Source organism: Cervus canadensis, chromosome 20, assembly GCF_019320065.1.
Source record: "Cervus canadensis isolate Bull #8, Minnesota chromosome 20, ASM1932006v1, whole genome shotgun sequence".
Taxonomy (NCBI): Eukaryota; Metazoa; Chordata; class Mammalia; order Artiodactyla; family Cervidae; genus Cervus; species Cervus canadensis.
In genome coordinates this window covers 41,952,022-41,979,478 of record NC_057405.1, presented here as the reverse complement: position 1 = coordinate 41,979,478, position 27,457 = coordinate 41,952,022, and the positions used below count along the sequence as shown (strand labels likewise).

Genomic DNA, 27,457 nt, shown 5'->3' with positions numbered 1-27,457 from the left:
TCCTTCCTGGAAGGCTACCTTTTAAAATTTATTTTAATCCCAAATGTCTGAATGTTCTGCAGTGTCGAGGGGTTTGAGCCCCTTGTTTTCTTCGTTCTGCTTCCTTCCTTTTTTCCTCCCCTCTTCATGGAATGATTATGTTGACAATAATGTATGATGCGCGTTCTCTTCACTGGTTTATCAGCAGAAATTTCTCTGGGCTTTTTGGTGTATGATTCAACACTGCGTTAAAGGGGGGTGTTCCATTGAATAAAAGAGCAGTGTGGTTTTCCGAAAAAAAGAAAAGAAAAGATACTCAAATTCAGTCACGATAAAATAAATGAAGTTAAAATAATACTGAAATATATATATATATGTATATATATATATATATATACACCTGTCAGATTTAGACGTCAAGTTAGAGGACATAATTGACCAGACTGCATGATGAATAAATTGCTGAGATCTATTAAAGTTACAAACACACATTTCTTGTTCTAACAAACTTCTAGGAGTTCATCCTATAGACATAGTTGTATAGCTGCAAAATGATAACACATACAAGGCTAGCATTTGTAGCATTTCATATGATACAATATAGTAGTAAAGATTGGGAAAAAACACAAATATTCAAAGCAGAGGATTGATTAAATACACTGTATTTTCCTGCAATATAATGCTATGCAACCATAAAAAAATAATGAGGAAGGTCTCTATGAACTTCTATTTAAAAATCTCTCAACTATATTAAAAGGGGAAAAAAGCAAGGGACAGAATAGTTTATATAAGGTGCCACCATTTGGTCAAGCAGAGGGAAGAAAATGATGTATGAGTGAATTTGCATCAAAGACCTAGGAAAGGTCAGGCAAAAATGGGACAACACTGGTTGTTGGTGGGAGAAGGTGGTGAGTGGGTAGAGTACTAAGTGGATAGGGTATAAATGAGGGAGGAAAACCTTACTTTTACCTTCTTTGCCTATTGAATTTTGAACCATAGGAATATAGTAGCTTTAAAAAATAAACATATAGACTATTAAAACATAAAGTCAATTTTACTACCTATATGTAACTTATCAGTGTATACTTACAATTTATTATATACAAATAGACATTTAAAACACAGACCTTAAAACTTAATTTTGGGACTTCCCTGCAGTTCAGTGGTTAAGGATCTGTGGTTCCAGTAGAGGGGACATAGGTTTGATCCCTGGCTGGGAACTAAGAGCCCATATGCTGTGAGGCAGGGCTGAAAAATTTAAAAACAAAACAAAACTTAATTTCACAGTAGGTGACAGAACCACTAATATATTAATTTTGAGTTTGATATTTCCTCAGACTCTCAAAAAGTACCTCTTATACCTCTTCAGAGTTGTCCCCTTGCCTCTCCTTTAGGACTTATTAATGTGAAACAACAGAATTTATATGATTATACATGTAAGAAACATTCCATATTTCAAATGATTTCTACAATTTGACTCTTGCCAAGACTATTGCCTGCTCAAGTAGGAAGATACCCTGGAGAAGGGCATGGCGGCAACCCATTCCAGTATTCTTGCCTGGAGAATCCCCATGGACAGAGGAATCTAGCGGGCTATAGTCCACAGGATCACAGAGTCGACATGACTGAGCAACTAAGCATAGCATAGCACAAGTAGAAAACCTCTGATTCACAATCATTAGCCATTCTTGCCATGAGTCAGCAATAGCTCTTAAGTATATTCAGTTCCACCTAGGCAACCGTCGACTAAGGACATCCAAGTTTCCGTGTGTCTGGGTGTGTGCATAAGTCAGGCTTTTGCCTGCCCTTAAACATGACCCTACACTCAGCTAGGGGACCAACTTTCCATGCCTGCACAATGCTACACCTTCAGATTAGGGTTTCATGTATACTTTAGAGAGAAGCAAAGGAGTTAATACACTGGGAACAAGTCTAGTAGTGGGGGAATGAGTAAGCAGGAGAGAAAGTGGATGGCTGGTACCTGGTTTTCCCCAAAGCCTGTAAGATCGGGCTGAATGAAAATTAATGTCCTTCCGCTTAGTGTTTCTTCTGCGTCAACTCGCTGTTGAAATCCGCTGTCGTAATCCGCTTGTCGTGTGAACAAGCTGAAGAATCGCAGTTTATCTAACAGAGACAAAATCTGACAACAGGATATCACTCTAACCCGATGCTGAATTTGTTGACATTTGAGGCAGGAACTTTTATTTAAATAGAATTGTCACCATATTTTAGTTTAACTGATAACGTTATGGTTTGGGTGGAAATGCTGTTTGTGTGGTTAAAACTTCAGACTGTTTGCCAGGAAGTTTCTCTTTTAAGCTTTGATGATGATCTTGTTTGGGAGAAATAAGACAGGCTCCGAGAGAACTAGGAATGGAGGTTACAAACACGAAGTGAGGCGGGGAGGAGGGGAGACAACTAAGGATATGGACGGTTCAAAAATAACAAAATCTGTTTTCTACAGGCAATGTGCTTCGAGGGGGGAAAAAAAAGGTTCTTGGTAACATGAATGACTCAAACATTGCCTGTTTTTTTTTTTTGTAGTTGTTCATTTGTTTGTGTCTGTGCTCAGTCATGTCCCACTCTTTGCAACCCTATGGACTGTAGCCAGCCAGGCTCCTCTGTCCATGGGATTCTCCAGGAAAGAATACTGAAGTGGGTTGCCATTTCCTCCTCCAGGGGATCTTCCTGATCCAGGGATCGAACTCAAATCTCTTGTGTCTCCAACTTTGGCAGGTGGATTCTTTACCACTATGCCACCTGGGAAACCCCAAATATTGTCTGCTGCTGCTAAGTCGCTTCAGTCGTGTCCAATTCTGTGCGGCCCCATAGATGGCAGCCCACCAGGCTCCCCCATCCCTGGGATCCTCCAGGCAAGAACACTGGAGTGGGTTGCCATTTCCTTCTCCAATGCATGAAAGTGAAAAGTGAAAGCGAAGTCACTCAGTCATGTCAGACTCTTCGCGACCCCATGGACTGCAGCCTACCAGGCTCTTCCATCCATGGGATTTTCCAGGCAATAAGACCGGAGTGGGTTGCCATTGCCTTCTCTGAATATTGCCTGAGCTGAATATTGCCTGAGCTTTCTATTTTATTATGTATGCACCTATTTATATAATATATCCTTACCTTTTGCCTAAAAGTATGTAAGTGATGTTTTATTTTTTCTTCTATTGGATTAAAAATGCTCTTTATTTGTATTCTTTAGGTCTTATAAAGGCTGTGGTAATGAACTACTTTACCTTTCTATATTTTCTTTGGTGCAAATTCTACCTCTGGAAACTGAGAGTATTTGATTGCTAAATACAGAGTGGGCCTATTCCCTTGGGAATGAATCACAGACTGTGGTGGTGGAGGAGGAGGAAATGGTGTCCCTATGCAAATACAGCGGTTTCGGTCATGTCTTAGCAGATAGCCTTGTGGAGTACATAAGACCATTTCCAGTATTTGCTTTACTTACCCTTCCTAGTATTTCTAAAGAATATGAGGCATTTACTGACTTGGTTCCCAGGAGTGTAATTGGGATTTCCAACCGGAAATTACAAAAGTTCACAAAGATAATTAGGGAGTTGCAGTTGGCTCCTAAAAGTTTCATCAGTGAATCCTGTTTGGAAGTAAGTCCTGTGCTATAAGGTAGACAATGCTATTTTTTATGAGAGATACAGAATTATGAGCTAAAAGGAACTTTTGAATAGATAAAACATGGAGAAACATTTTATGTGAAGAAAATAAAGCTCAGAGAAGCTAAGTAACTTTGTCATTTTAGAAATGTAAATATTTAGCTTAAATCCTTTGTTTTCTATCTACATACTCAATGGCTTGCAGTTGTTTTGTTTTTTTTTTTGTCTGTTTATTTTTGGTCAGGTAAAATGAATAGTGTAATTTAGATCTGTCTTTCAAGACTGCAAATTTCAGATAATCCCCATAGATAACCTCTGGGTTCCCACTCCTTTTAAAATGGCTTTGATTCTCATGGATTTACTGTTCAACAAAGCATAGATCTGGAAAATTGCTTTTATCTTAAGGCTTTTCTGACCTTCAAAATCAAGAGCAGTCCCCCCTAATCCAGTTTTCTTATCATGCTCCCTAAATTGGCACTGCAGATACACCTGGCTACAGATAGGTGCTTCAAAAGATAGTTTGGAAAAGGAGCCAAATAGGTCACCATATTGGACAGACATTTCTTCCTCCTACCTTCATCAGGCCACATCTGGTTTCTGAATCAAGAGGAGTGAAAGCTAAATATGTAAGGCAGTGTTGATTGTTGTTTCGCCTCTAAGATGCGTCTGACATCTTTGTGACCCCATGGACTGTAGCCCACCAGACTTCTCTGTCCATGAGATTTCCCAGGCAAGAACACTGGAGTGGGTTGCCATTCCCTTCTTCAGAGGATCTTCCTGACCCAGAGATAGAACCTTCATCTCCTGTGTTGGCAGGCAGATTCTTTACCACTGAGCCACCTAGGAAGCCCAAGGCAGTATTTGTTCAAAGTGTACTCAAGAGTAGCTGGAGCTGTGGTGCGTACCGAAGTGGAAGAATATCTATGAAGAAATGGTCATAGAGAGTTAAAAATCTCATGCATGACTCCTTTTGACCTCGAGAATCTACAGCTGACTGAAGATTCCAGTTACATTCTGGATTGTAAACTTTCAGTAATGCTGCTGCTGCTAAGTTGCTTCAGTGTCTGACTCTGTGCAATCCCTTAGACGGCAGCCCACCAGGCTCCTCCATCCCTGGGATTCTCCAGGCAAGAATGAGAACCACTTAGAAAGCCCCCTTTATTCAATTTGCCTTTTTCAAGTAGTACAGGCCCAGACAGCACTGTCTCAGTTGGGTCATAACGTTCCTGCAGGTGATCTGAGAACCTGCTCCTTGTAGTTACAACAGCTCATGGTTGATTTTGGGGATTTGTCCATGGGGATTTGTCCACATGATTTCTTCTCTGTTACCAATCATTTTCTTTGCAAACGTGGGAATGCTTATCATTGTTAACAGCTTGATTCTCAAGTCAGCAAATCAGAAGATTTAAATGTATGGAGGAAATATGAAAAACATTATGGTAGTTTGTAGATTTGAAATAATACATTGCTTATTCCTTCTGGAATTCATGTGCTCCAGTCTCTTCTCACTTCCTGCGCCCCATTTATACACTCATATGTGAAACTGAGTGGGGTTCTGTGGGATTCCACAGAGGCAAGGAGGCCTTGCTGTCCCCCATTTCTTGTATGTAAGATTCCAGCCATTGTGACTTTTCTCTGAGTTCCAAAGGGCAGATGTGAACAGTTGCTGATCAAGAGAGGAGCAGCCAAGGAATCACCTGATGAAAGATGAAAGGGGCGAGAGAAGCTCATTAATATTAGGAGACAGACCACCTGCGAAGAGACTAGGGGAATGTAAGACCTCCTTATACCCTAATCTTATCAGAGACCCCACCTTTGACCCACTGCTGTAAACCCTTATCAAGTTCACTGGGGTTGAAGAACATAGTTTTTTTGAGACAGAAGCCTGGTGTGTCTCCCTTTGCCTGCAAAGTAATAAAGCTATCCTTTTCTGCTCCACCCAAACTCTGCTTCTGGGGTTTGATTCAGCACCAGTACACAGAAAGGCCGAGATTTTGGTAACATATGTGCACATGTGTTCATACATTGAATAGTAGTGAGAGAGATGGCCCTTTACTACAGAACTTTCAAAACACGAAAGTGTTCCTGCCCTCCCTATGATAATCAAGCTAAACTTTTTTTCTTTTTAAGGTGATATTCTAAGTGATATTCTGAGGGCTGTCATTCCCAAGCTTCTTTTGAGCCAAGTGTACAAATTGGCACATTTGGCCAATTGATCCTAAAACCCTAGCTGGAACCATAGATTGGAATTTGAATGAAGGGCAGCTTCCTGTGTCATGGCCCGCAGCCTATGAGATGATCTGTTGTGAGATTTCTTCTAGAAGCTGTGTTCATACCAGATAGTGAAAAAATAGACTTTCTTTTCTGATGAGTGTTTTCTAACCAGGTTCATTCTCTCCTGGTGAATCTGAATGTAAGATACTCAAAAATCCTCAAAGATAGCAGAGCGGTAGGTTAGACTAGGTCCTAGCAATAGTTTGGAACTGTAAATGCAGTTAAGTAGCTTTAGAGAGGAACCTCTAGAGAAGGCTGAGTCATGACATTCTCTACATGGGATACTATGTCTTCAGTGCTGTTTCAGGGCACTGAAAGGCAAGGATTCTGAGATTTCTTGTTCTTCCTTTCCTGTTTATTCCTGTGGTGAACAATCACAGCCTCTGTCAAGCTAAGAGTCTCTCTTTTCCCTTAGTAACCTGAAAAGACTCAACACACCATTAAAAATCTAATTGCTTAAAATGCTGAATGCAGAATATGCTCCGAACTTCCCCTTGCTACTGCAGGACAAGGTATTTTTTAACTTCACTTGACAAGGGCTAATGATACTGCTTTTTTTTTTTTTTTTTTGACTCATCTTTTGAACTTTACCAAAACTGCAACCCCAGATTACAACCTTATTTTACCACAAGATCAAGTAATGTGAATAGGAATTGCAGAGGCAAGGACAGAAAAAGCCACAAATATGGTTCTGGCTTGAGATGTCCTAGGTTTTCCTTAAGTATATTAACCATTGCAAGATAAATATCAGCAGAATTGAAGAGATGAACCACAGAATTACTGGACTTCAACTCTCATCGTGACAAGATTGAAGCAATAGGAAAAAAATAGAAGTATATGTCCCTTACCAATTTGATAGTAGATTTTGTTTCACTTTTTTTTTCAATAGCAAAATAGTAATAGGTCTTCTGAACACTATCAATCTTTACAATATTTGCTCTGTACTTTTCTTATCATATAACTAATAGTATTTTGTTAATTAATTGTATGATGCTTTTAATCTCCCCAATATCTAGCACAAAATGTATAGGGTTCAGGGACACATTAAAACTTGTAATGTTCTGTTCAAAAATTATTCAGAATTTCAAGGTAATAACAGCAGAGCATTAAAACAAGAGCAGGACCCTTCCAGTGATGGAGCTCTGTACAACGCTATAGGCTGCACACATCTGAAACTGTTTCTGCTAGAACATTATAAGATTTCAACAAGTCTATGCTGACTGAATGACTTGGTGAATAAGTGCTCTAACTGAATATATTTTATATTCTGAAGACTAGAAATTAAATAGTTATAGGTGAGATTAGGGCTACATTACCAATTGCTTCTCCAATAAATCAATCTCAAATTTTCATACCTTCAGTCCTACTTTTCACCCAATTGCTCAGAATACAAAATCTGGTCAGTATTAAGAAAATAGGTTAAATTTTTTTTGGCGGGGAGCGGCTGGGCCCCCGGCATTGGAAACGGAGTCCTACCCACTGGACTGCCAAGAAATTCCCTCAAAATAGATTAATTTTTGTGCTTTCTTTGTTTTGTTCTTGTTCATGCACAAGCTCAATAATTCTAGCCACTCTCTCTCTCATTTTTTTTGACATACCCCCTAGCATGTGGGATCTTATTTCCCAGACCAGGGATTGAACCCATGGCTTCTACATCGGAAGTGCGGAGTCTGATCACCAGGGAAGTCCTGCAACTCTCTTTTTCAACCACCATCTTCCAATTGCTTTAAATAACATCAAGCTTGAACCCAGAAAGATCTCAATTAATATGCAAAAAATATGTTAATATTAAAAAATATATTTATATACACACTTTCTTAAAAATACTAAAATAACAGGGTAGAAGAAAGTGCAGTTGCTTACAAAACTAGTGTGCGCTATATCTGGGAAGTCTCATACCACTGATAAAGACCAGACTAGTCTAGAAAGAATAATAGCTTGAGGCTAAAATTTACTCAGTACCTCACAAATCAATGACAAATACGTTTCTCTATTCTGTGCCTGACAAAGTATTTTTTCTTTAACTGAAGGAAAAGATTTTTCCCAGAAATGACCTGATTCTGGAGCTGTCAGAAGAAACTTCTTCTGAAATAAATACATTTATCTGAATGATATGCTCAACCAATTTATGCAGAAAAATGAAATTTTTTTCCCCTTAAAGTTAAAAAAAGTAACCTAATAAGAAATTATGATGATTCACCTATGGAGAGTCTTATAGGAATTATTATTACTATTTGCTAGAATCAAGTTTCTCATTGCATGTTGGACCCATGAAACTTTGGCTTTGTTTCCAGTTGTATATTCATGCTATCCTTTTTCATCTAAACTGACTAATTCGCATTTTTCTTCCTCTATTTTTTTCAAGACATGGAGGTGGAAACTTCATGGTTTATTCCTTCCTTCAGTAATAGAATAGAAAGAAAATAGTCTTTGAAAAAGGACAAACTTATATTTGAATCTCAGTTTTACTAATTTCTTCCTGTGTTGTCTTGAAAAAGCTATTTGGTCTTTTTGAATCTCAATTTTACCTTCTATAAAATGGAGATGATTCATCCCTTGCAATTTTTGTTATATAAAGATTCATGCTGATACATGTAGCTTGAATGACACTTGACAGGTATTTAAAACATGGAGATATGATGATGATCACTAATTCTCATTGCTTATAGCTTATTTTCCTTTAATGAAGCTTTTTTTTTGCTCATAATCAAAGGAATTCATGCTTATTATAGAAGACTGGTAATAGTCATAGATATCTAAAGAAGCAGAGAAACAAATTATTCACCATCATGAGATGATAAAAATAATAGATTCACTTCCTGTCATTTTTTTGTATGAATCTTTTTCTTTACATAGTTAAGATCATACTTAGTATGTTGTTTATTTTTTGCTTAACATAGCATAAAGGTGTTTCCATATTCATAAAAGACTTCAATTGTTGCTGAGTAGCCCATTGTATAAATGTCCCCAACTCTTTTTTTTTTTTGACAAGACTCTCAAACCACTTTCATTTCAGTGCTAAAGGGCTAGAAACACCAAGATAATTATGTATTAAATGCTGTGGTAGTTTTCGAGAACGACAGCTTTTAACCTTACAATCCCAGTGCACAGCAACTATTCTTCAGTGATTTGACCTTGAAGCAGCCACTTGGAACCAGTGAACAATAAAATTGGTCCTGCCCACAATGTACACCTCCACAGTAGGGAGAAAAAAAAAACTGTTTAATAAAAGAAATATTTCCAAAATGACACATGGTTATTATCATGCTGACAGAAATAAAACAAGATGAAGGAGACTGGCAAGCAGATACTCCCAAGCATTCAGCCTTTTGATCTCTGGAGGTCAAGAATTTCAGAATTAGAAGAACAAATAACAAGGAGAGAAGAGAAGGTGGCAGAGGTCAGTCTGTGGTTCAGAGTTAGGATGGGAGGTGGAGAGCGGATTCTCACTTGTTCGAGTCCACGTGTGAGGCTTTGGGCCACCAAAGTACAGGTAAGAGGTTGGACTGGCCCAGAAGTATAAAATCACAGCTTCTTTAATAGTTCGCATTAAGAGTTAAGTATACTGAAAAGTGATACAATCCTATATGTTGTTAGATACCACAAGTAAGCTCTTTACAGTTTAAAGTAAATATAGAATATCTCACAAGAATGATAATTTTGTATGCTGGAAATACCTGCCCAAGCTAACAGCCTTTTAAGATTAATTTGTATTGGCAACAGAATAATGTCATAAGAGGAAGTAATTATAAGATGTATGATAGTGTTTTTAAATGAATCATACAAATTAAGACTGAGTGGTTTACAGACAACCTTAAAGATTCTCATCGTCTCTCTCCTTTGTGAACTAGACTTTTTATAGATGTATGTTAAAAAGAGGGAGGAATCAGAGCACCAGCTGCTTAAAGAGAAAACTAACCTAAACATAAGACTAAACGAACAAATAATAACAGTTGACTTCATGTCTAAAAGTGATTCTTTTCGGATACATCTTAGTGAGTGCATGCTCAATCGTGTCCAACTCTTTTGCGACCCCGTAGACTGTAGCCCACCAGGGTCCACTGTTCGTGAGATTTCCTGGGCAAGAATACTGGAGTGAGTTGCCATTTCCTCCTCCAATAGATCTTCCTGACCCAGGGATCGAACTGTGTCTCCTGCATTGGCAGGTGGGTTCATTACCACTGAGTCACCTTGGAAGCCCATACATCTTAGTAGTGTGTACTAATTTAATTGCAGAAGTCTGGAAGAGGCATGACTTTGAGGAAGGGTAACATACCTCTGAAGTTAACACTACACAGGGATAATTTTCAGGAAGAGATCAGGAAAGCCTTCAGGCACATTAATTGATCAGCGCCTGGGTGCTGATGCAATGATGCCGGAGTTGACGGTCACAGTTGGTGACCTGCTCTGTAGATCTTTATGGAGAGTGACTTAAAGAATTACTGTTGTCCACTGACTTTGTGCCTTTCTGTGGCCTTCCTCATCTCTGCTACAGTCTGCTAGACCCAGGACTTGACGGCATTTTGTCTCTACCTTCTTTATCCCAAGACTCTAAGAGCTCTAGCATCTAAGACTCACCTTTCTGATTTATCTTTTATTCCTTCTTCCTCTTATTTTTACTTCTATCAGAATCAACCAGATTTATAGCAGTGAAGTAGTTTAAAGAGTTCAAAAATATTAGCATTAGTCCTTCGAAAGACAATGATTAATATTTTTCATCAAAATTGGGAAAGGTTTATTGTATATAATGGGGGGGGGGGGGATATGTGAAAGTAGCAAGCCCAAGGCCTAGCATAGGTTGATGAAGTGCACAAGGCTGTTTGCTTTCCATAGAGTTAAAATCAAATATGTAAGGACAGACTGAATGGAAGACAAGGCCAACACGGTTATTATTCTCTATACGGTATCATTTGGCCTTGTATTAAATTGACTATTCTAAAGGGACCCATCAATTTAAAAAAAATGATGGTCTGTCCAGCATAAGGCAATTTATAGTCAACATGTTGACCAGGCTAATCTTCACACCCCCTCCCCACCCCGCCTTCTATGTTATCTGAATTTCTTGTCTTCCTTTCCAGAGAGGGGGTGGAGTAGAATCAGCAATTACTTGTGATGGAGCATGAATCTAACCATCATGTGAGCAACTTAGGAGTTTTCTAAATTTTTTAAATTTTTGGCTATGCAGTACATGCACATGGGATCTTAGCTCCCCAACCAGGGATCAAACCCACGCACCCTGCCATGGAAGAGCAGGTTCTGAACACTGACCAGGCTAATCTTTAGGTTTGTTTTGTGTGTGATGAGTAGTAGTGACATTAACTTTTCGATTATCTTTGCCAAAACTGTGTTGTATTACTAAAGACATCAATGAAATAGAAGTTCTTATTGTATTTTTAATAACCTTAATCTGAAGCAGGATTTAACATATGAGAACAATATCTAGACTGGAAAGGAATTAATAGATAATTCAGTGAAACTCCAATAGCTATTTTAATGACATAACTACTAGGAAAGCTCAGCTCTAGAACATGTGACTACATGATCAAAAGAACAGTGCAAAGAATATGGAGAACCAACTCGGATAAATCAAGTTGCTGAATATTTTTCCTTTGAAAGTCAAAATCTTATGACTGCTTCAGCATCGTGTTTGAGTGAACATTAAATCTGATCTAGCAAAACAGTAGTTTTGCTTTATTTACCCTTCATGACTTCAGTTCACAAACAACTGAATCAAATCACTGTCCTAGCAAAGAATTATAGCATGTAGGGCATTATTGATCATCAGGTCTAATTCTCAATTCTTATAGAGGATAAAATTGAGGACTAGTTTATACCTTAAAGATGACCTCTAAGTCTATTGTTTCAAGTATTATTTACTTCAACTTCTAAGGGATATACTGGGTAGTTTTGTACTGCCACGTACCCTACTACACTTCTGTACAGTCTTAGTATTTCCTTTTATTATATACTAGAGGACTTGGAAACTTGATACAAGATGTAGGGCAACTGTACAATTAAATGAACGATGTGGGAGCCCTCTGAGGGCTAAGCCATAGAAAGGAATTGTAGTTATTTGTTGCTCATACAGTTCGTTCTCACAGATGTACTGGGTATCATACCATGAAGTAGCCAAAAATCACTACCAGTAAAGTCAGGATATAATCTGTGGTTGACCTTTTATAAAGATAATGATAGATAAAATGATGTGGTCTTGAATTTTCTGCTAGTTAAACTGGTCATAATTTGTAAACATAAACCAACTAAACTTGATTTTATTGTTTTAGGCAAAAAGTTACATATTTTGTTTTGGAGTTTCCGTTGTATTTTTTTCCCCCTATTTGTGTTCAGAATTGGACCTGTTAGTTCAAAAAGAGTCAGCCTTCCAAGGGACCATTGGAGGTCTTTTTAAATGGACAAAAGGAAATGTTATTTCTCTGCATGCAAGAGATATTTGTTAAGGGTGTAGAAGTGAAGTTACTTTCTACAGCTTATTGTTGAGCTTTCTTCTTCTTTATTGAATTGTAAGGAAATAGCTACAGAGGATCATTAATGGGTAGGGCATAAACCTTTTAAATATAATTCAGTTGAAAGTTCTTAAAGATCTAAATTGTCTACCTGGAACTAGAAGGTACCTACAGATTTGCCTGAATGAAATCTTCAGTCATGATTTGTTCATTCCTTCCACAGAGAAAACATCTATATTTCTAAAAGGCAGGTAAGTGACAAGGGAAGGCCACCTTCAGTAAGACCAATTCCCATTTCAAGTGAGGAGCTGCACTTGTTAGAAGTTTACAAAGTTTTTATAATTTGCCAATGCTCAAATCTTATTTCACTTTCCCCCACAGTGATTAACAGTGATAGTTTTCAGTGAAAAGGACTTCTGTGCCTGTCTTCAAAGACAGCCCTCCTTACCTGGACCTGAGGTGGGGATCAGCTGTGAGCTTCCCTATTGAGAGTCCTGGCCAGAGAGAGAGGAACCCTGGAGAACAGTGTGGGTGGTGAGGAAGAGGTGAGCCCAGAGGTTGCTGGCATGGAGCTAAGGAGCTGGGACCGAGGTGTTTCTCTGTAGAATTTCCTGATTTCCACAGAAATTCTTTGTTGTTGTTGTTCTTGTTTTTTGGCTGCACCTCAGGGCTTGTGAGATCTTAGCTGCCCAATCAGGGACAGAACCCGGGCCCACAGCCGTGAAAGCACTGCGTCCTCATCATTGGACTGTGTCCAAAATCACTGTTTTCTATAATTTTGATCCACTTCCTGTTCTACATCAATTAATAATAAATTGAGGAATGAGGAAGAGCAGAAATGTTAGGAGAAGATGGAATGTTAGGAGATCTGAGTCCAGATCTTGTTCACATCATTTTGGGTGATAAGGTATTTTACCTTTTTAAGGATCAGCTTCCTTTTCTATAGTATAAGGCTTTCCCCTCCCATGAGATTAAAAAGAAAGTATCTGTTTGGCACCTGACACCAAGTGATCGATAAAATACTTATTTATTCAGAGTTAAAATTTTCTGAAAGTTATTCAATAACAATTGGCATCTGTAAAGAATGAGGAAGAAAAATGGTAAAGTTGTTTTAAAGCTTTGCCTTAAAAGGTCTAGTGGGACTTCTCTGGTGGTCCAGTGGTTGAGACGCCACACTTTCAGCGCAGGGGGAGTGGTTTCCATCTGGTGGGGGAACTGAGATCTCACAGGCTGTGCAGTGCAGCCAAAAAAAAAAAAAATCAGTCTAGTGAGGAAGCGTATCATTGATATCATAGCACAGCCATTTTGTGAGAGACACCCGGTTTTCACATGCTTACAAGTTTCCTCATGAGTTATCACTGTGGTGAGAAAATCAATACGTGAGTAAATTCAGCCAACATAAGAAAATACTTTTGTGGGCTGATCTATCTACCTAAGAACATACCACACTTCCTTCCAGAATCCGTCAGGGTGAAGACTATTTCATTGTTTTCTCCCTAATGGTTTCCTTAACTTGGCTGTTGGGAGAAAGTCGAAACATGAAAGGTTAAAACGTCTTGCTAAATATTTCTCACAATGTGGTTTAAATTGTTTTGTCTAGTCAAGATCTTAATGGCTTAAATAAAGGGGCTTCTATCATTTCCCTTGGGGAAAATATTTACAGAAGAATAACATGAAAGCTTCCACAACACAGAATTTTTATCATTGTTGGAGATATAGATAAAATCATTCAATTGTACTTATCTTCGCATAGTTACTTTGATAAAGAAAGATTCTTTGTGGTAATGCCTAATGAAAGGTCTAGCTTTCCTGGTGGTGCAGTGGTAAAGAATCCAGCTGCAAATGCAGGAAATGCAAGAGACTTGGATTGGATCCCTGGGTTGGGAAGAGACCCTGATGTAGGAAATAGCAACTGGCTCTAGTATTCTTACTTGGGAAATCCTATGGGCAGAGGAGCCTAGAGGGCTACAGTCCATGGGGTCACAAAAGAATTGGACATGACTTAGTGACTAAACAACAACAAATCAAAGGACTACTTCAGTTCCACTGAGTAAAGAAACCTAGCAATATACGAGTGTGTGCTAAGTCAATTCAGTCATGTCTTACTCTTTTCAACCCCATGGGCTGTACCATGCAAGGTTTCTCTGTCCATGAGATTCTCCAGGCAAGAATACTGGAGTGGCTTGCCATGCCCTCCTCCAGGGGATCATCCTGACCCAGGGATCGAACCTGCATCTCCTGCATTGCAGGCAGATTCTTTACTGCTGAGCCATCGGAGAAGCCCATTGGTTCCTGTAGGTAGAGGTTAAAAGTGATACTCAAACACCTGAAATTCCTGAGGGATTCAAACAAAAACAAAAATAGAACTAAGAATTGACCAATTCAAATGTCCAGTTTTCCAAAACAGTACTGTGCATGTAGATGTTTTTAAGTGTCCACGTGCTTTGCTATAATAGTAATTTCTTATCATGTTGCTACAAATAAAATCATTATAAAATATGAATTAGATAGAAAGTGCCATGTTTGTGGTTTACACTGTCAAACACGGTGGTATTTCTCATCTGTAGGACTTATTACTCCCTAAGGAAGTACTTAGGAATGACTGAGAGCATGTGTTCTAGAGGCCTGGGTTCGAATTATGGCCTTTCCTAGCTGTGTAGCCTATCCTAACTTTCTCAGACAAGCTACTTAACCTTTCTGTGCCCCAGCTTTCCTAATCAAAAAATCAGGAAACAAAAGCACCCGTGAAGTAGGGTTAGTATGAAAATTAAATGAGATAACATACGAAGCCTGGAACTGGGTCTGGCTCTTGATAAATATTAGCAATACTTTATCCATATAATATGTATCTCCCTTGCTAGAATCTAAGGGGCAGAAAGCTGTCTTTATTGCTATTTTATTCTCTTGTGGGTAGCTCAGCTGGTAAAGAATCTGCCTGCAATGCAGGAGACCCCAGTTCGATTCCTGGGTCAGGAAGTTCCCCTGGAGACGGGATAGGCTACCCGCTCAAGTATTCTTGGGCTTCCCTCATTGCTCAGATGGTAAAGAATCTGCCTGCAATGTGGGAGGCTTGGGTTTGATCCCTGGTTGGGAAGATCCCCTGGAGGAGGTCATGGCAACCCACTCCAGTATTCTTCCTGGAGAAACCCCATGGACAGAGGAGCCTGGCGGGCTACAGTCCATAGGGTTGCAAAGAGTCGGACAGGACTGAGCGACAAAGCACAGCACATGTACTATAACGGTACACAATGAATAAGGCCGCAAAAATTGGGTCAGCAATCTGAACGTCACTGATACAATTTGTTGGAATAACAACAAAAAGAGTAAGATTTTAGTTAATAATTAGGTATCAATATTATTTCATTAATTGTTACAAACACATCACACTGATACATGATGTCTATCATCGGGAAAGCTCTGTGCCTAGGGCTGGTATATGTAACTCTTTGTACTATCTGCTCTATTTTTTTGTAAATTTAAAATGGTACTAAAAACTAAAGTCAATTACTATGCAGGAAATAATGAATTCCGTCTAAGTTCACGGTCAGATAGTAAGATGACTGAATTAAGACAAACTGAACCAAAGGAATTAGGAAAACCTGAAACTGAAGAGTATCTTGTCTGAACACCAATACTCTAGTCAAAAATGTGATTACTTCATACCTCCAACCAAAAACAATTAAAAGTTCTTGGAAATAGCTTGGAAATAGCAAAAGGCCTAATTTGCTAAAGAGATGGGTCATGGAACTACTATTGACAACAATATATGTTATAGTTCAGCTCACATTTTACATTAAGTTGCTTTGTTTGTACATATGTTTTGTCCTAAAATAACAATCGCATTATTTTAAGAACAATGAGGTAACCTCCCTTGTGGTCCAGTGGCTAAGACTCTGCTCCCAATGCAGAGGTCTTAGGTTCAATCCTTGGTCAGGGAACTTGTTCCCATATGCTGCAACTAAGTCTTTACATGCTAGAACTAAAGAATCCTGTCTGGCACAACTAACACTTGGTACAGCCAATAAAACATTTTTTTTAATTGGATATATCTAATTAAAAAGTAATCTACAGGCTAGGTTAAAACCAGTAAGTGCCAGACTGATTCAGAACTGGCACCCTTAGGAAAAGTTGCCTGATAAATATCTAGTGGAGAAAATTGAATAAGAGGGTATACGAAACTGTCTTTGGAATTTCCCTTCAGTGAAATTTCATCACCCATAGAATTACTTTGTATGAAGCACAATAATTACACCCCTAAATTTTCTTCTAGAGGTTTTTGATCTCACAAAATGATAAATACACAGTTCATTCATGTATGAAACATGGACTACTTATAAAAATTTTTAAAAATACTCACAGAAAGATTATTGAAAAGAGTATTATTTTCGTTGTTTAGCCTCTCAGTCATGTCTGATACTTCTGCAACCCCATAGGCTGTAGTCCACCAGGCTCCTCTGTTCATGGAATTTTCCAGGTAAGAATACTGGAGTAGGTTGCCATTTCCTTCTCTAGGGGAAAAGAGGATTAAGTATAAGTATAATCTGGGGTACAATTTTAATTTTGAGATTAACTCATATAAAACTTTAATTCTAGTCAACATTTCCTTTTTTTTTTTTTTTTTTAAGTAGAGAAAGGGTTTCTCTGGTGGCTCCACCTGCAATGCGGGAGACCTGGATTCAATCCCTGGGCCGGGAAGATCTCCTAGAGAAGAGAATGGCTACCTACTCCAGTATTCTTGCCTGAGAAATCACATGGACAGAGGAGCCTGGCAGGCTACAGAGCATGGCGTCATAAAGATTTGGACACAACTGAGTGACTTAGTTGAGAAAAATATGACCACTTACTTTCTCCTCCATGAGTATTTTCTCAGAATTGAGTTACTAAATATAAGTTGTTTATAGTGTTTTGTGGAAAAAAAATAATGCTTAACTTAAAATAACTTAATAACCTTTCTTTATTCCTATGCAGAGAGAAAAACTGTTCAGAAAGATAGTCTGGTGACTGTTCTAATCAAGCCATTTGGATAAATATAAGTGTCTCCTCAAAAGATTTTGATTTTGATTTGAAGGCAAAAGACATAGAGCAAGACTAGACAAGCAACACAAGACATAGAGCAAATAATGTGAGCACCTTCTAAGTGCCTAGCATTGTCCTGGGCATGTGGGGATACATTGGGGACAAAATAGATGAGAACTCCTGCTTGATGGAGCTTACCTTTCTTCAGTGAGATAAGCTAGGCTGCATGACTCAGTTTTGTTCTTCAGGTTCATAGGGAGAGAAAATGTTGGGACTTCCTTGGTGGTCCAAGGATTAAGAATCCTCTCTGCAATGAAGGGGATGTGGGGTTGATCCCTGGTGGGGGAACCAAGATCCTGCATGCCATGGAAAACTAAACCTGTGCGCCACATGCAGAGAATTCATGTGCCACAATGAAAGATCCCATCTGTCACAACTAAGACTTGTCACAGTCATATAAATAATTAATCTAAAAGAAGAGGAAGAGGAAATGTTGGATTGCTAGAAGGCGTGTTGTGTTTTTCTAACCAAGCTGTATTTAAAAGAAAGAGAAAACTGGAGTGATCTCTCACGTCAAAAGAATAAGTGCTCAAAGCAGGGTTAGAATGGCCTGACTTGAGATGGGGCTGTGTGGGGGTGGTGTCCTGAACCTGAATACTGACTTTGTCAGCTGCTAGCTGTATAGTTGTCCCGAGCCCTGGCTTCCTTATCTGTACAATTGACTATTGTGATGACAAAATGAGATCCTTTGTAAAGTGCTCACCTGCTACCTACCTAGAATGGCACTAAGAAAAGCGTATTGCATTGTCAATCTTCTAATCCCCAATTTTTATTTGTAGTTAATATCTTTATTTTCTATAGTTTACTAAAGGGGTTAAGATTTATTCCTGATAATTAGATTTATCCTGTCTAAAATTTTATTTGTCATCTTTTGGAGCATGCCATAGGCTAAAATACACATTACAAACATATAGCCTGAATTTGTAAGTCACTTCATCCACTTCCACAACACTGTAACATCTGAAAATAATGTTTGGGGTTTTTTTTTTTTGTATGTATGGAGGCTTCCCTGGTGGCTCAGAGGGTAAAGAGTCTGCCTGCAATGTGGGAGACCCAGGTTCAATCCCTGGGTTGGGAAGATCCCCTGGAGAAGGAAATGCAGCCCACTCCAGTACTCTTGCCTGGAAAATCCCATGGACAGAGTAGCCTGGTAAGCTGCAGTCCATGGGGTCACAAAGAGTTGGACACGACTTCACTTTCACTTTCATGTATGTAAGAACAATTTTATTAGGGTATGAGGTCAAATACAACTATTTTTAGTATCGATTCCATTTCCTGAGTAAGTCATGTAGACACACCTGAGCTTGGTCCCCTCCTTTATTCTGATGAAAATTTGATACTTTTTGGTGTGTGTATTGTGAGAGAATTTCATTGAGATTCAGCTTTCAAGCTATAACAAGCCTCAAACACAATGTCAGGTCTTTCAAACTGATAGAGTTTGGTTTTGAGAAAATAAAGAGACAAGCTTTGGTGGATTGGAAATGATAACTCACAAGGGAAAAATAATACCACCGAATCTAAGGTATGTATTTCTTGGAGCAAGTAACGAATAATGTCATATTTACATTGAATGACCTTTGGAAAATATTACTAGTTTCTTTCCAGAAAAGGTAGAATTGGGAATTGATTTATTTGTGACATCTGAGTAACTGAAAACCATTGATATATGTTGCCTCATTTTCCCTCAAAAACTCTTTGGATAGGAGAAAGCAAGAAAATATAATTTCTTGCATGTTTATAAATACAAATGAAGAAGCTTATTTTGGTTCTTAAGTTTAAAACAGAGTAGACCACAAACTCAAGGTAAGAATCCAGGCTCCACTCAATCAGCTTCCACAACTTTTTCTAATCTTCTCCTTAGACCAGCCAGGTCCAATCACCAAATTTAGGAAGACAATCAACACTTTTAATTAGTGACCAATACCCTTGATCTTGAGAAATAACAAGAAGTCTTTTTAAATACTTTCTTAACTCAAGGTCCTTTTCCTTTGGTTTGTATTTCAAAAATTGTAAATCTTCCTGCTTCCTGGTGACAACTATCAGCATAGCTCCTAACTGGGCCAAGGCCATTGTACCTCTCTTTGAGAGATATAACAATAGCATGATGGAGCTTTGAGCTTAATACATAGACCCTGTCAATTCACTTAAAAACTTTATAAATTTGTAAGGCCAATATAATGTACGAGATTATAAACACACAATGGGTCCCTTGTGAAAGGTATCTCTGAGCTAAGAGTCAAACAATGGTTTTGATTCTCACCTAGCACAAAGATTACTAATGGTAAAACTTTGGGCTACGATTTAACCTCTGGGAGTCTGTTTCCTCATTTGAAATAGGAATAATAATAATGTTGTTGTTTAGTTGCTAAGTCATATCTGACTGTGACCCCATGGACTGTAGTCCTTCAGGCTCCTCTGTTTATGGGATTTCCTAGGCAAGAATACTGGAGTGGGTTGCCATTTCCTTCTCCAAGGGATCTTCCTAACACAGGGATCAAACTCATGTCTCCTGCATTGGCAGGCAGGTTCTTCACCACTGATTCACCAAGGAAGCCCTGGTGTTGGTGTTTAGTGGCTAAGTCATGTCTGACTCTTTTGCAACCCCATGGACTGTAGCATTGTTTAAATTACAGAATATTTTTATGAGGATATATATATATAGATGATAATATATTTGGTAATCTATATGAATCTGCCTGAAAATGTATATTATCATATATATCATAAAAATTTTGTTACAAACATAGTAATATGTTAAACATATTAGTCTTATAATCTGTGAAATAAATATAGTTGGGTTTTAACATATATTATTTAATTAAATCTTAGACGTCATAAGCTATAAGTCACACCATTATTTTATGTACCACTATAAAAGAAAAAGACATTATCAATTAAACTAGGACACAAAGTTAAGATACATCCTAATTTCAGAGATATTAACATCTGAAAAATAAGTTTATCTTATTTTAATAGATGGAATGTGGTAAATTACATTGTCACCCTCACTTAACTTATATATATGTCATTTCGGATTTAACTGCTGTGAAAGTAGCATGGTTTTTAATTCTGCAGTTTCCATATTTAATTTAAAAGGTGTGAATTTAAAAGTAGTACATGAACCTAGATTCTGGCATGACAGACTGAGTTAGAATCTACTTTCTGCCATTTAATCAGCTACATGATCTTTACTAAGTAACTGTTACTGTTACCATCATATTATTGTTTTAAATATTGTTTATGATATGAAACAATTGGCAATCCTCATAGTGACTTGTGTTGGATAGAGGAAATCAATCCCGTCCAAGAATTTTTGAAATATTTTCTATTGATCAGAAAAGAACTGAGTGAAAAATCTATTTGATTCAAGGCAAGCACATCTCCATTTCTGGAGAAGCAGCTCAGAGCTCTCAGGCTGCTGACAGTGGGTCAGAATCTGATGGATGAAATGTTCATACATACATATGACTACAGTGTGCTAATAAATCATTTCCTCCAAATGGTGCTCCTGTCATCATGTGCATCAGTTAACAGTACAACAGTTCTCAGAAAACATTTGGAACAAATGTGCACTCTTTTAAGAATGTTATACTTTATCCAAACCCAAAACTGTCATGCTCATTTCAATTTTATTCACAATATGTAAGGATATATTCTATTTTTGCTGGAAGAAAAAATATTCAATTGAAGTCAACATATTTTGTCTATAGTGAGCCATAATGCAATATATAAATTATATGTAAGTCATTTATCACTAAGTCTAGGATGCAAAAAATATACATTTCACCCTCTTTTTCTTTTTGAATATGTAGAAAAGAGCAGTGTCTTAACTCTGTCAACTTGCATATTATATGTTGTTGTTTAATCACTCAGTTGTGTCTGACTCTTTGCGACCCCATGGACTGTGGCCCACCAGACTCCTTTGTCCATGGGATTCCCCAGGCAAGGATACTGGAGCAGGTTGCCATTTCCTCTTCCAGGGGATCTTCCTGACCTGGGAATCTAACCCGCTTCTCCTGCATTGGCATGTGGGTTTTTACCACTGAACCACCAGGAATGCCTCCCGTACTTCATGGGGTAGGTAAGTTACTAAAACACTCTGGGATTCAAATTGATCACCCAGATATGTGTTATGTACATAATAGGAACTCAAAAAACTGTGACAATAAATAGATAATATTAAAGTGTCTGGTATGTAATAAATACTCTAATACAATAGTTGCTATCTCCAGAATGGTGTAGGCTTTATTATATTTTCATTCTGAATTCTTCAAAGGGCCAAGTCCTTCATTTTGAGATTCCTAGAGACTCACATATGGCAATTCTGGGTAAAAATTTGGTAGCATGAATTAAAGACTCTTTTCAATGTATTCGAAATAAGTTTTCAATATAAACATCGAGGCTGCTTGGGAGTGAGACCCCTGACCCTTTCTCTAGCACTCTGCATCAAGCCTAAGCTAAATACAGCACTCTTATGCCATGAGGCAGAGTTGGGTTTATTGTTAACATTTATACAAATGTATATATGAGTGTAAAGGTGTTCCCTTAGACAACTTTGCTACTCCAAGTTTGGATGGCATGACCCTTAGTTGACCTGTTTCATGAGGTACAAATCAACTGGGTAATGAAGGGCCTTTTTGCACTCTCAAAACACAGTGCTCATTCAATATTCTCTTGGCTGCTCCGGGCATTGTAAGAGCTGTAAACTTTTAGATCTTTGATCTCTAGCCTCCAGTTCATCCCTGGTCCTGTGTGACTTTCTGTAAGTCTCTCAGTGTGGCTGTCCAGAGTAACCACAAAAGAATGTTTATGCAGTAGGAACAGTTTCTCTGGACAGTTTTTCACCGAGGTCAGCAATGAGCCTCTGGCATCCTGATACTTACAGACTTAGTGTGACACTTCTGGCCTCGATTTTCCAGGGACAAGCATTGTCAGTGCAACAGGAATTGGTCCGTGTCAAGCTGACAGAGTTACAGAGCCTGCTGAGGGAGACTGCTGCTCTGTAAGTTTTCTTGCAAGGAGGCCCAATATTCATTTGGCTTTGACTGATAAGGAAATGAACAATATTTGTGTTTCAAGATCATATTGTAACTTTAAAATGTCTATGAGTAACAGAATTAACACTTGATTCCAAGAGCGTCAATAGTTTTTTCCTGAGTGCTCAATTCAACTTGGTTCTTAATTGCACAGACCTCACCGCCTGAGTATGTCAAATTCACTTTTTCCTTTCCTTTTTGGATGGCAATGCGTGGAATGCCCTTGTGTAAACACACCCAGGGCATGAGCACAGTTCCACTTCATTTCCTCAACCTTTTGTTTGGCTCTTCCCGCATTCTCCTGTGTCTGCATTCCTTGACTATTGATGGATTCAGTCAGCAACACCCAAGAAGGTGTATAGAGGAATTTATGAAGTAAAGGCCAAGAAATAAATTCAAACTAAAATAATAATGATAAAAAATGTTAGGTGTATTAGTCAGAGTTTTCCAGAAAAACAGAATTGATAGCCTGTATATACAAAGAGAGAGAGATTTATTTTAAGAAATGGACTGATGTCATTGTGTTGGCTGGCAAGTCTGAAATCTGGAGGGCAAGCTGGAAGTCTAGGGACCCAGGAGAGACTGATATGGCAAGCAAGGCCAGTCTCACTGGAAAGACATCACTTTCTTCTTTCCTAGGGAACTCTAGTCTTTTTCTCTTAAGGTCTTCAAATGATTGAATGAGGACCACCATCTTAGAAAAAGTAATCTGCTTTAAAGTCTACTGATTTAAATGTTAATCACATTAAGAAAAAAAAAATGACCTACCCAGCAACATCTAGACTAATGTCAGACCAAACATCTGGGTACCACAGTCTAGGGAAGATGATGCATAAAATTAAACATCATAGTAGGATATTCATTTATAATAACTGAAAGAACATTCAGGCTCTACATTTTAGTAAATAAAACATATTTTACCAAAAAAGGAATACAATATAATTGTAAATGTTTTTAAGTCAGTAAAAAATGAGCACAATGTCAACCAATGCTCTGAGAATATTGCAGGATTCAGGCCAAAAAATTAGCATCAACCGAACTCTCCTACCCCACCTTTAAATTCTATTTTGAATAAATCTCTTAGAGTCATCTTTGAGGTCACTCATGATAATTTTTTTCACATTTTCTTCCAGTGCATTTTATGGCTAAAATTTCTTGTTTTGACCCTTATGAACCTAACTAAAATAGGTAGAGATAAAACATAAAACTTTCATTTCACACATTCTGTACATTCCTCACACTAAAAAAATTTTTTGAGCTAAATATAGCAGATACATGTTTTAATATAAACAGTATATAATTATGTGTAAAGCAGAACTTAAATGACCTTTGAGAATAAAAGTAAGCACGTTTTAACCTTATTTCATAGACATTATTGTTTCAATCCTTAATAAAAGATGAGACATACCAGGAGTTAGCTGAATTCTAATGACTCTTCTAAATATTATTTTAAAAGCTTGGTTTGCTATTTTGATTTCCAGATTTTCAAAATTGTTTACTTATTAAATTTTCTTATTTGATTTCTAATAGTTGAATGAAATTATTAAGCATGCAATCAGCTTTCCCGAATGACTGAAGTAAGAATCTACTTATGGTAGATGACTAGAACAAACTTCTTAAAACCTATCTTGTTTATTTCAAAGATAAAAATTTTGAGTTAAAATACCCAAAGCATATTCAGCTGGAGAGAGTTAGCCATGGGAAGGTGGAATGAACTTGAATGTGTAAGCAAAGCAGCAAGTGGAACAAGAAAATGAACGCAGTGCCACCAAGCCCAGGATGTGTCACATTTCTGGCCCCATTAATTTAAACTGCTAAGCAAAATAAATGCAACTCTTCTCATCTTCAAAGCTCTTCATAAAAGAAAACAGAATTAAGTACCATAATGCTAGGGTGATTCCTATTTTGCTGACCAAGAAACTGATGAGAAACTCTAATGGCCTTTCTAAGGCTGCAACTGAGCTTTGACAAAGCCAGGATTAAAGAGTTCCCGGCCCTGTCTTCACCAGGCACTTCTCTCTCTGGATCCTGAACCGGTACAAATGAATCACAATATCACTGGCAATCTGGCTGCCACATGGAAACAAGCGAGCTGTCAGGCATTAGGTGGTTCAGTCTAGGTAATGCAGAGCACAAATTCAGCAGTGCTATCTCAGGTTCACCCAAAAGAAGATGAATAAAACCCTGTCGGGAACAAAGAGATGGTCAAAATCATGCAGTGCCCCTTCAGAAAAACTCAAAACAAAGCAATAAAAGGAAAGTTGATCTGTTTGCAGCACTGCTCAGGAATTACAGGCTCCCAGTCCTGAAATCTCTCTGAGGAAAGCTGTCGATCCTAAAAAATGCACTCTGTTTTAGGAAGACTGCTTTCCGAGGCAATTTTCTTACTTGACCTATTTGAGCAGTTGGTTTTGCCTTTAGATAGTTTGCTGCTAATTTGCAACATGGAAATAAAATAGTCTTGGGAGCTTCATACACATCCTAGTTTAAGAAAAACTTTGTCTTATAAAGTCATGGAATTTTCATAAATAGACTAGACAGTTTGTCACTGTTTGGCCACAGAGATATTTTTGTGGCTGTGAAATTTTCTGCTATCAGAGACACACAAGGGCACAGGGCCAAGTGTTCTGGGCCAAACACATACCTCTTGCCTTCACATCCTCTGCAGCCCCCCAATTCACACATGGATGGGAAGTGAATTATATTTCAGTTAGTTACATTTCCCCTAGAGTCTGAAAAAGTTGAACATTTTGCTTGGCTTCCTTCTGAATAAGGTATTTTCAAAGCAACACAGACCAGATCTCACATAACTGTCATTTACCCAGACTGCAGAGTGTAAAATCATCCATTAAGCAAATCACAGACACTGTTAACATTTCCCTCGCTATAATATTTAACAATGATTTTTTAAAAAATTGCTGGTCTCTAGAAGAAAGATGGCTGAGGTTACTATAGAAGACAGGGAGAGTGTTCTCTTGTAATCTGTAATATTTTCCTAAAGTAACAACCACCAGGATGTCAGAAGCAAGTGGGCCCGAGCCATTGTGGACCTGCTATAGGCTTTAGAAATGCATGGAATGAACCTTCACATCATGCTTCTCCCTCCCAAGGTACAAACCCAGTGTCAATGTGCCTCTTGTCAAAGCGTGTCAAGCTCACCTTTAAGTTCTTATTTTGAGAAGCAGATAAAGGAAAGTGAGAAAACATTAATGAAATAACTGAGAAATAGTGTTGCTTTTAAGAGTTGTTTCTCACTATTTTTCTTTTCTTTCTTTTTTGATGCCAACTATTGTAAAAATCTTTATTGAATTTGTTACAATATTGCTTTTGTGGTTTATGTTCTGGTTTCTTGGCTTCAGGGCATGTGAGATCTTAACTCCCAGACCAGGGATCCAACCTGCACCGCATTGGAAGATGAAGTCTTAACTGGACCACCAGGGAAGTTCTTCCTCCCTGTTTTTCTTTGTTAGCCAACTTGAGACTCTGAGGCTTGTGTTCCTGTCTTTCCATTTAGAGACGCTGATTCTAGTCAGAGTAGGATCTCCCCTGGATGAAGGTCCTGGAAACGAAACCCAGTTTGCAGAGGGCAGCAAGCAGAGTGAAGGCGCTATGGATTCTAGAGTCAGCTGCTCTGCCTGGGTTGCAGGATGTGGGTGCAATTCCTGCATTAACACCCTGTGTTGGTGACTAGAGAACCTGCAAGAAAGAAAAGAAGAGGGAAAAAGCCCACAGGAGCGTAATACCTATTTCCACCGACATGACCCAATGTGGTGCAGGTTGGATCCCTGGTCTGGGAGTTAAGATCCCACATGCCCTGCAGCCAAGAAACCAGAACATAAACAACAGAAGCAATATTGTAACAAATTCAATAAAGACTTTTACAATAGTTTGCATCAAAAAAAAAAAATCAAAAGAAAAATAGTGAGAAACAACTCTTTACAAGCAGCACTATTTCTCAGTTATTTCATTAATGTTTTCTCACTTTCCTTTATCTACTTCTCAAAATAAGAACTTAAAGGTGAGCTTGACACCCTTTGAGACACTGACACATTGACACTGGGTGTGTTCATTGCAGGAGGCCAGGAAGTACTTGATGATCAATATTTTCCATACTGACCCCAAATCAGAGCTTCATTTAGTGTTTCTTGAGGGCCTTTTGGTTTGTAAGAGTCCACAGACTAAAATACAAACAACTAGGGGGAGGAAGGAGGCACACCTCTAGGAGAAATTTGGACGACAATGGAAAATGGGCCCTTGTAAGAAGGAAACAAAAAAACGAGGCTCCCAGAATGACAGAGAAGGGGTGGAAAGAACTAGTAGCAGCCCTAAGACACCGTCTTCTGCATTTGCCCAGAAGAGCTATGTCCACAGGTAGCACAAGTGGCAAGATTTCAACTGACTACAAGAGATTGGGCTATCCATCGTCTAGACTGGGCTTTTGCTTGTTTAAACGAAAGTCTGAACAATTTTCATGCAAGAAACATGGCACTGAAACTGGAAGAAAGAAAAAATACCACAGTGAGTGAGGGTATACATTCTTTGTTTTTTTTTTTACTAATTTGGAAATATGGAGGCTAATAATGTTAACAAAATTGAAAAACATTTCAATGGAGATTTCTATCAAAATAATCAACATGATAGATCTAAATGCCAACCTAAGAAAGCTGATATACTCAGATTGCTCTTACTAGCACCTGCTGGTATGAGGAAGCATGCTGATCCACTCTAAAACCAAGTACACATATAAATATTTAATCCTTATAGTAGACACTTGACCCCCCTTTCAAGTTCTATGAGAATTATTATATGAAAATAATACAAATAGAAATTTCAATCCTATATCTCAAGGCTAGATCTAGTAATACCTCTTCCTTTATGCTTTCCCCTATGTTCTCAACTTGATTAACTGCCACCTTTGCATTCCTTGGCGTTCAGCTGTTTCTTTGATAAGCCCTTAATCAATTTGTATCATCATCAAATTCTTGTATGCTGCCTTCCCCCATCAAAC

General features: G+C 38.2%; 1 long non-coding RNA gene across 2 annotated transcripts in view; it reads right to left on the bottom strand.

Moving 5' to 3' along the window:
• Positions 1-625: 625 nt before the first annotated feature.
• The window catches only part of LOC122422849, a 38,520-nt gene continuing 11,688 nt past the window's right edge, over positions 626-27,457 (bottom strand). Inside the window, exons 2-5 of one of the 2 annotated variants that reach the window (XR_006263981.1) lie at positions 16,695-16,845; positions 10,150-10,315; positions 4,174-5,296; positions 626-2,119 (exon numbers count right to left, since the gene is read on the bottom strand). This is a non-coding gene — a long non-coding RNA (uncharacterized LOC122422849). The remainder of the gene's footprint in view (positions 2,120-4,173; positions 5,297-10,149; positions 10,316-16,694; positions 16,846-27,457) is intronic. The other variant, XR_006263980.1, reaches the window with a different exon arrangement.